Source organism: Moschus berezovskii, chromosome 13 (assembly GCF_049115385.1).
Source record: "Moschus berezovskii isolate FMDL1 chromosome 13, NW_MosBer_1.0, whole genome shotgun sequence".
NCBI classification, from domain to species: Eukaryota; Metazoa; Chordata; class Mammalia; order Artiodactyla; family Moschidae; genus Moschus; species Moschus berezovskii.
The window spans coordinates 34,063,666-34,073,548 of record NC_142472.1 but is presented as its reverse complement, the minus strand read 5'-3'; the positions used below and the strand labels follow the sequence as shown (position 1 = coordinate 34,073,548).

Sequence of the window (9,883 nt, the reverse complement as noted above, 5' to 3'; positions counted from 1 at the left end):
AGGTTGGATACTATGGCACCTGGTCAGGGTAGAGTTGAATGTACTGTTGATGCCAATTAAAAGGGTGATAACAGAAGTACATATTTTTGGTCTACCAAGGCCATAAATTGCAGAAAGAATTCGCCAGACAAATACAGCAGGTCGGTGAGTGAACTGGTTTAATTGAATTGGTATTTGTACAAGGTGACACCCTCTCTCATACTACCCACCCCCTCCCTGGCTGACTCAGCCACTGAAGGAGAAGCCTCTGAACTGTTCATTAACGCAGGCAGGTGGAGGTGGAAACTGCTTTCAGTAAACCCCACGTACTCATTCGTCTCAGCCGGATCACCTGGGGGAATCACTGCAGGTTGTTTAGATAGAAAGTCCCGGTTTTCTGCCCAAGACAGGTAAGTTGAATTATATTTGCAAAGGTAAAGACATCTGCTTTATTGCATCACTTTCTCTGTTTCCTTTGCAAGTGGTTAAAATTAGAACTTACTCTCTTGTCTTCTTTCCAGTGAAATTTTGACAGCTTCCAACTGGCTGCTTTGCTTGTCCACAGCTCTGCTGCTCCTTGTTGTGATTTTAGATGGCGTTGCTTTTAAATTCTCCACAATTTTACACATTTCTGGCAGCAGAGAAATGAAAGCCTATTTGAGTTTCCATGTGGGAGCTGTCAGCTGGCAAATCTGGTCACACATAGGATAGTAAATTCTTTAAGTCGAGGGGCCAGCATTTGCTGATTTACTTTCTTAAGATACTATAAAAACCTTTTTTAAAAGGAGCTCCCTGTCTTCACAGATGACGCTTTTACTGAAATGGTGAGCTCTACCGTTTTATAGATAAGAAGTCTTGTTTGTTTTTCTTGACTGCTGAAAGCACTACAAGTCAGTCGCTGAGCTGTGTGAGAGAGCTAGCCCTCCACCCTGTCCTCTCCAAATAAGAAAATCATGTTTACTGAGTGAATATATCAAAGAATAAAGCAGGACGGGATTAACTGGTTGCGGGGTGGTATGCAGTTTCTCATAGAGATTCATTCGTGTGCCAACTTGACTATGTTATACCCTGAGTTCCAATTTACAAATTGATTATGTACACGGGAGCAATTTTCAATGTCTATTCAAATTCTAGTCCTGAAAAACCAGTTTTAGAAATCCTTTGATAAGAATAGAAAAGTTATTTTAACCAGACTTTTCTTTATAATTAATAGCTAAGCTGATTTGTCTGACCTGTGTTTTTTCTCCACCATTTCCATTCAAAACTCAGAGCTGTGGGGATCAAACCCAGGCACTAATCACACTTAGAACGAGAGCTCTCGTTCCTTCAGAAGGGTTCTTCCCACAGCACATCTGTCTCGGCCTTGAATTCTAGAGCTTCCATCACTTTCCACTGCTGAGCAGATCACCTGCCATCTCAGACGCATTTAGAGCTCAGTGCTCAAAGGTTACTGAGGAATTTTATAATTGGTTTTCAAACATTTATAGCAATCAGAAAGCTAAAGTGTAGCATTTGCGGGTTATAATTTTGTCATGAAATGTGATCAGATTTAAAACCAGCTTTCCCTTCCACAGTTTATAATGCACAAATGGTTCTTCTGATGTTTACTGTCTTCCAGAACTAAAGTACTAGGAAAATCAATTTGAGAAAACTGTGAGATTACATCAATAAAAATTTTAGTAAAACATTTGGTTGATTCTGAATGTCAGGGTAGACAGAGAATGCAGATAGAATGCCAGGATTTTTATTAAAATTTTAGCTTCATGAAATCTTAGAGCCAATTGACATAAATTTGCAACTGGATCAGTCAGCCCCGTATAAGAAGATGATCTAGCGTGCACATGTAGGTTGTAGGTCGGTTGTAGGTTGTGATACACGCACTCAGAGCCAGCCTCACCTCGGCTGCCAGTCTGTAGGTGCTGTTCACCTGGCTGACTCCTCTAACTGCTGGAATTTTGACTGAAATAGCTGACAGATTCATTTAACTGGGGACTTTGTCAACAAAGAGGAGATGTTTTGAATGACAAAGCCCAGACTGTGGAATGAATTGTATATAGTTAACTAAGCAGTCAACTTAAGCAATTTTCACTGATAGTGACCCTATGATTTGGGCATCAACTCCAAGCACTCTTCAAGAGGGATGAGACAGACTCATTGACCAGCCAGGGGTCCATGGGAAAACTTTGCTGGTCCCACAGTTTGTCTTCTGACATTATCCTGCTTCTAGGCTATTTGTTGATCGTGTTTCTCTTGCTGAGAACTTTGAAATAAGGGTTTTGTGTATTAATTACTGGAAACTTGTCTGTAGTTGCTTGAAGTTTACTTTTGAATCAAAAGTCTTTATCAAATATATTTCTTAAGGGTTTCTAGTCCATTGTTAAAAAATCCACGTGATTTTAGAATTTGGTGAAGGCCCTTCCTTAAATGGATGCTGTGTCAAATAACAGCTGCATTTATTAGATTTGTGTTTATGTTAGTTGCTAAACTTCTTAAAGATATGAATCATCCTTTTACTGTGTTTATTAAATGGAAGAGTGCTTTTTATAGCTATCCATTAAACAACAACTGGCTTACTTCTAGTTCTGAACTCATTGTAATTGTATACTTGAGAGCTCTAAGCATCTAAATAATTTATCCTCTGTTTCTAGACCCAAGTTTTCCTGGTCTAAAATGTAATCAAGTATCCTTTTAATGGAACCTTCTGGGAGAAAGTAATAAATCATATAGACCATACTTTTTTTAACTAGAATACAACCATCCCAGGAAGCTGTGACAGTATTCCAGAAAATTCTCAGGAGCTGCAGGATATGCACAGTACATCCACATCAAGAACTAATTTTAAATATTTTGGAGAAAATGGCCTCCCTGCAGCCTTACCCTCCTCCTTCATTTTTCCTAGTGTTTTCTCTCTCGTTATCAAGTAAACATCTGAAAGGAATCTACAGGAGGCTGGAATCCAGATAGACTTGGATTTGATTATGATCCCACTTTGACAAAGTGTCACTTGTGTGATCATACTTACCTCACAGTACCAGCAAATAAAAAAAAAATTTAGGGCTCCTACTTAATTATGCATATATTTGTATAATAAGATAATATGACTTACATAGTCTTTTACAAGAACACAAAGAGATGTAAAACATGGAGAAAAAATTTCCGTACGAAAAATGTGGGACCTAGATTAAGAAAAATCACAGAAGTTTACTATAAGGCCTAAACTTTGTTGAGAAAAAACATCTTTGAGTAGATTCCTGGATGAACAGATTGAATGTCATCAATGTCAGCTCTTCTCATAACATTTTATAGGATTCATGCAGTTCTAATCAAAAGTGTTAATAGAATATTTGTTTTGAAATCAAAGAAAATAATTTTAATGTTTATCTTAAGAAATTAATAAATTAGAATAGCTGATAGAATTTCTACAAGGGAAATTAGTGAGGGGTGCTTGTATTAAATATTAAAATGTATTATAAAAAGACAATAACTAAAATAGTTTGTTTCTGTTGCAAGAAACTAATGGTAGATCTATGGAACAGAAGAGACAGCTGTGAAGCACATTCTTGAATGTATAAGAAATTTTTTACGTGACAAAGGAAAAATCATGTATCAGTGGGGAAGGGATTATCAAAGTAAATCCATATGGATTATAGTTTCTGTATAACAATAAAATACATTTTTTAATTAGAAGAAAATGTGTAAATATTAATCTCATTTTTGCAACAAGTGTTCCTCTATAATTGATTATGTGCCAAAGACAATAATAATATTTGGAAATACAGCTGTAGAGAAAATGGTCTTTGTTACAACCTTCAGATTTACAATGTGTGTGTGTGTGTGTTGATGGAGATAAACTATTCAGCCACACAAACAGGCAGTCTGTATGGTAATGTTGTTATGGAAAGGTACTCTTTGCCTTGTGAACACTTAGTAAGCCTCTTAACTCAGCCTGGAGAAGTGGAGGTACAGACAAGGTTGTGATGGTATCACTGAAAACCTCTAGGAGGATATGTAATGTGTGACCTGAAAAGTCTTTCCTGAAAGGAGAGTAAGGTTGAAGAGAGGCTGAGAAAGAATGCTTTAGGCAAAAACCGTAGAGCGAGCAACAGCATAAAGGTGATGAAAACGATGGAGCCCTCAGGAATTGGACTGACTTAGTCTAGCAGTAGCTCAGATGGTAAAGCATCTGCCTGCAATGCAGGAGACCCGGGTTCAACCCCTGGGTCGGGAAGATCCCCTGGAGAAGGAAATGGCAACCCATTCCAGTATCCTTGCCTGGAGAATTTCATGGACAGAGGAGCCTGGCAGGCTACAGTCCATGGGGTCACAAAAAGTCAGAGAGGACTGAGTGACTAAATTCCCTAGTCAAGCTGAAAGTAGAGTTTGAGTGAAGCACGCGGAGTAGCAAGAAAGAAGACTGGAGGGTACAGACTTGTAAGCCTTGCCAACAATTTGGATTTTATCCTGACAGAAATGGAGGCCACTGAGGAATTTTAAGCAAAGTGGTGACTTGTGAGAATGGATTAAGAGTGTAAGTCTAGAGATTGGGAATATAGGTAGAAAGCTGTTAAAACAGTAAGCAGATCATGCCAGCTTGAATATAGAAAGACAATCAAGAGAGATGTAGGAGAAGAGTTACAGTATTTGGTGATCACTTGGATTTTGAGGTCAGGAAAAAAGTTTTATTGATGGTCTACAGGGGTTTTAAGGAGTGAAAGAATTCATAAGGGGAAAGAGAGAATTATAAAATTAGACGCTGCTAATGAAAAATCAGAATTAGAAGCCAAATGAATACTGGGAAAGTAAAAATAAATATTTCTGACATATAAAGATGTCATACCTATAAACGTTTCCCTACAAAGAAAATAAGAAAGCAATAAGAAATCCGTAATATTCATCAATGGATAATTCACAAAATAAGAAAATAACCAATAAAATTATAAAAATATGCATTTGAGCCAAAATGATTCCACTTTCACCTATTATATCATTAAAGAGACTAATAAATGACAATTCTAACTCCTGGCCAATGTGTGGACATTCACGTGCTGAGGAAGGATTGTAAACTGGTATAAAGTTTATGGGAAGATAGTTCACAATAGAGATCAAGTACATTTTAGAAGTTATAACCCTTGGCAAATAATTTTACTTCTAAAGATCTATAAGACATAGATAAAAATAAAAAGGGATGTGGTCAAAAGATTTGTATGGTTTTGTTGGGAAAAAACAGAGGAGTTATGTTATACTGATAGACCCATAAGATGAAATATTTTGTAGTTGCAGAAGAATTAATTATTCAAATATTTTTAAATGGTATTGAAAATTTGCATCAAATAGGCTGTAATATGCAAAATGATAATAATAATAATAAAATAATCCTAGAGGAAAAGAACAAACGTTGATAAAAGGTATCTGACTTTTTCCTTTGGACTTTCTTATATTTTCCACATTTTCTGTTGAACATATATTACTATTATAATGAGAAAGATTTTATTGTGTAAAATTGAGATGAAGAGTGACCACAGGAAAGAGTTGTAGTGAATAGGATATAAGATTAAGACAGAGAACTTAGGGTAACTTTTGGTTCATAGTGCACAGTCTAAATTTGGGTTTTTTACTCATTTAACAAATGTTTTCAGTTAGAACTGAAAACAGTGCTTGAGGGGCTCAGGCAACAGATAATTTTTATCAGATAGCATTTTATTATTAATAATAAACGTTAGACCAGTGTCATGATATGAATTTAACCACTGTCACAGAGACTAGCACTCTGCACGCTGCAACTTGATGTCATCTACCGTTCTGCAGTAAGGATTGATGGTGGAGACAAGGGTAGCTGGGGGCTCATGCTAAAAGCAAGAACAAGCAATAAAAACATTTTATGGTCGATGGTTTGTTGTTTAGTCGCTCAGTCGTGTCCAGCTCTTTGTGAACTTATGGACTGTAGCCCTCCAGTTTCCCCTGTCCGTGGGATTTCCCAGGCAAGAATACCGGAGTGGGTTGCCATTTCCTTCTGCAGGGGATCTACCTGACCCAGGGACTGAACCCATGTCTCTTGCATCTCCTGCATTGGCAGGCAGATTCTTTACCAGTGAGTCACCAGGAAAGCCCTTGGTCGATGGTTTTCAGACTCTAAATTCATAGCATAAAGATAACTGGCTGGCTCCAAGACTTCCTCTGTGCTACATTCTGAAGTCTCTCAACCCTTAGTAAGCAAGTTTTCTAATGGTGTGTGTAGCCTGGGAACCTGTGTGACTAAAGAAACAGCAAATTTCTAACCATCACAGCAGGCTAAGCAAGTCTTTCCCACCCTCGTAATTATTGGATTTCCTTCTACAGTGCGTGTGAAGGCTAAACATAGTCCATTAATTTAAATGCATTTATTAACATTTACACTTCGTGAAGCCCTGTTTGTTTTATCCTTACATAATATTTCATGTTCTTTTAGGTGATAATTAGTTGTTTGATGGTTTGTTGTATTTATCTCACAGAAGATAATGCTGTTGTTTACTGATTTGTAATTATAGAGTCTTTCTTATTCTTCTGTTGAAAATAGTTTAATAGCGTTTGTGCTTTTTTCAGTTTCTAGGCGTTTTTCCCTATTATCAGTGATTTCTGGGAAGCAAGTACTAGTAGGTATTGAACCATGAAGGCTTTTTCATACACAAAAATGAATACCACCAAGCTACATATGTCGTTCTAGACATTTTTGCTGTGTTTATTTCCATAGTTTATGTTTGCTTTTGTTTTTTCCCCCATCACTTTAGCGATTCCTCCTAGGCAACTATTCACATTTGGTATTTTCCATAAAGATATCAATTTACCTAAGTATATTAGAAGCTCAATAAATTAACTCTGGAGAGACTCTGGAGCATCCAACTATCACTCTGCTGTTCTCATGATACTTGGCCGATCAGAGAAAGTCTGCCCCAAATCTCTCTCTTGGTGGTGGTCCATTACAGATTTCTGTTGCAAAGGAAATGTCATTCTCCTCACCCTTTCTTTTAACCTGGTAACTTTCTATCTGTTGACACTTTTTTATTTCCCGAGCTTCTGGGACAGGAAGTCCGATGTCAGGTCCATTTGGGTTGGAATCCCAATTGCACACTGGCTGTGTAACTTAAGAAAAACTACTCATCCTAAAAACCTCTTTCCAAAAAGAGCGAATTTTTTCCCTACTTTCCTTGTTTCATTTTTTTATTAGAGGACATTCAGTCAGTTCAGTTCAGTTCAGTCGCTCAGTCGTGTCCGACTCTCCGCGACCCCATGAATCACAGCACGCCAGGCCTCCCTGTCCATCACCAACTCCCGGAGTACACTCAAACTTATGTCCACAGAGTCGGTGATGCCATCCAGCCATCTCATTCTCCGTCGTCCCCTTCTCCTCCCGCCCCCAACCTTTCCCAGCATCAGAGTCTTTTCCAGTGAGTCAACTCGTCGCAACTCAGCTATAAAACAGAAAGAACTAATATCACCCCCTCTCCACATCTCCAACTCATACACTGCCTTCTGCGAAAAGACTCTGACTTCATTGAAATCATTCGTTATGAAGTTTACTTAGGTGGAGAAGGAGGATAATCACAGTATCAGCCTTAAGGCATTATGTGGGTCTAAGCATAATACATGCATGCATGTGTGCTAAGCCGCTTCAGTCGTGTCTGACTCTTTGTGACTCTATAGACTGTAACCCAACAAGCTCCTCTGTCCATGGGATTCTCCGTGCAAGAATACTGGAGTGGGTTGCCACGCCCTCTACCAGGGGATCTTCCCCGACCCAGAGATTGAACCCACGTCTCCTGCAGCTCCTGCAATGCAGGCGGACTCTTGACTGCTGAGCCACCGGGGAAGCCCTAAGCATAATACATATACAATCTAAGCTGAAGAGGGCTAACACCATCACATGACCAAGTATCAGTGGTGAATTCTTTCTGTTGGCCTTTTTCTCTTTTCTTCTTTCATCTTCTAGTTTGTTATCCTATTTCCTGCTCTGCATTTTTTTTTTCTTTTTTGTCTTGCTCTTCCTCATCTCTGCACCACCTCATTCCAGTTGCTTTGCTCACACAATCTTTCTTAGGGAGAGTTAGCAGGGAGTGGTAACTCATAGCACTTATTAGGTATGTCGAGAGGCATTTTGTCCTTGGGAGGGAAGAGAGACCCACAAAGTCTTTTTGTCAGGAGGACACAAAAGATGGCGAGGAGTGCAACTTAGCTGGGAGGTGACCCAGGGGAGTCTTCGAGTTGGGCTAGCAGGAGCTGGGGCTGACTGGCTCCGGGGGCAGGGGGATCACCTGGTGACCTAAATCTCTCAAGGAAGTGCTATTATTTAAGATAGAAATTGAGGAGGACCAGAGGGAGATGAAGAGGATCTGAAAAGGGACAACTTGAAGAAATAGGGGATGTTTGATAGTTTCAAATGCATCCAGAGAAACCATGGAAAACTTGACTGGCTTTGTAATTCAGAATTTAAGAAGACCAATTTTTTCTAAATCTAAATACACATGTCTTTGGGCAGAAGCTGTAGAACTGGGTACAAACTAGCACTTTCTGGTGTTTGGCCACTAAGAGGAAATGAAAGAGAAGCCAAAAGTTGAAAAGATTTTTTTTTTCCCTTCTACTATATTGACTTTTTTTTGGCCATGCCACATGGCTTCCCCAACGAGGTATCAAATCCAGGTCCCTGCAGTGGAAGTGTGAAGTCCTAACCACTGGACAGCCAGGGAATTCCCTCCCTATTGACTTTTGACAACATGATTTCACATCAGAGACATCAACCTAAGCATTTAGTGGTTTAAAAGGGAAAAGTTTCTGTAGTTCCAAGCATAATAGAGACACATCTTTTCCCATAATATTACACATTTAAAATATAGTTGTTGGCCTATGGGCCAATAACGCATTTTGAGAAGCCAAGATGACAGTTGCATCTTTCTCATGAGAAGTTTAAAACTTGATTGGAAGGAAACCAAGGACAACACTTAGAAATAAATCTAATTGACTGAACTGAGATGACTGAAGTGTGGTTATCTGGGTGTTAAGTAAATATGAAACAGCATAACCTCAGCTGCTGAAATAAGTAATTTCTTTAAAAAATAATATAAAAATGAGATTTTGCTGCATGTATTTCCTGATATTACCAATTTGAAAGGTTTTTAATCTCCAATCCATTCTACAAATAGGTATTTGTTTAACAAGAGCATTATTCACAGGGACCTATATTGTTGATCCATTTTTAATAGCAGTACAGAAAATTTCCATATGTAAAAATATATATTCTGGTCAAGATGGAAAGTGTTCCATTGCAGTAAAATTTCTGTGGAATTAGAGGTTGATGAAAGAGGAGTTTGCACCTTAAAGGTTTTAGATTTGAGCTTCTAGAAATGGTTCTGGGGCCACCAAAGGGGCTGACATTAAGGAGATAATGAGGGTGCTATGGCCAATGGGTCCTAAGGAAAAATAAAAGAGCAGATAACCCTGAGTAAGTTTGTGCAGTTGTGAGTGAAACATGTAGATTTGATGAAAAAAAATTTTTTTTCCCACCGTATTAGTCATTTTCCACTTATAAAAAAGCTCCTGCATACTTATTAAACTATCATCATTTAAAAATAGAATCCATTATATTTTCCTGTCTCATTTCACATCAGAGTCTTCAGCTTAAGCATTTGGTGGTTTAAAAGGAGTCAATGGACAGCAAGCAGCTAGGAAAGAGTATAAAACATTATCAAGCCACTGAGCAGGAAGAAAGATTCAGAGAAGGAGTCAGGTAAGGAATAGTGTCAGGCCACTCATGGCATCAGTGTGGCCACGGGAGGGGAGAGGCTCAAGGTTGAGCTGCCCAGTGGTGATGGAGCAGCTATTTATTACTGCTGCTCCTCCCAGCTCCTCTCCCATTCTCTCCCATCTTTTGGAACTT

At 38.6% G+C, this 9,883-nt stretch overlaps 1 protein-coding gene across 15 annotated transcripts in view; it reads left to right on the top strand.

Annotated features, from left to right (window-relative positions):
• The first annotated feature begins 237 nt into the window (after positions 1-237).
• SCEL (sciellin) overlaps positions 238-9,883 on the top strand; it is a 127,352-nt gene continuing 117,706 nt past the window's right edge. For all 15 annotated transcript variants that reach the window (XM_055426517.2, XM_055426523.2, XM_088842668.1 and 12 more), the window contains exon 1: positions 238-389. The gene's annotated coding sequence lies outside the window, so the exon portion shown is untranslated. The remainder of the gene's footprint in view (positions 390-9,883) is intronic.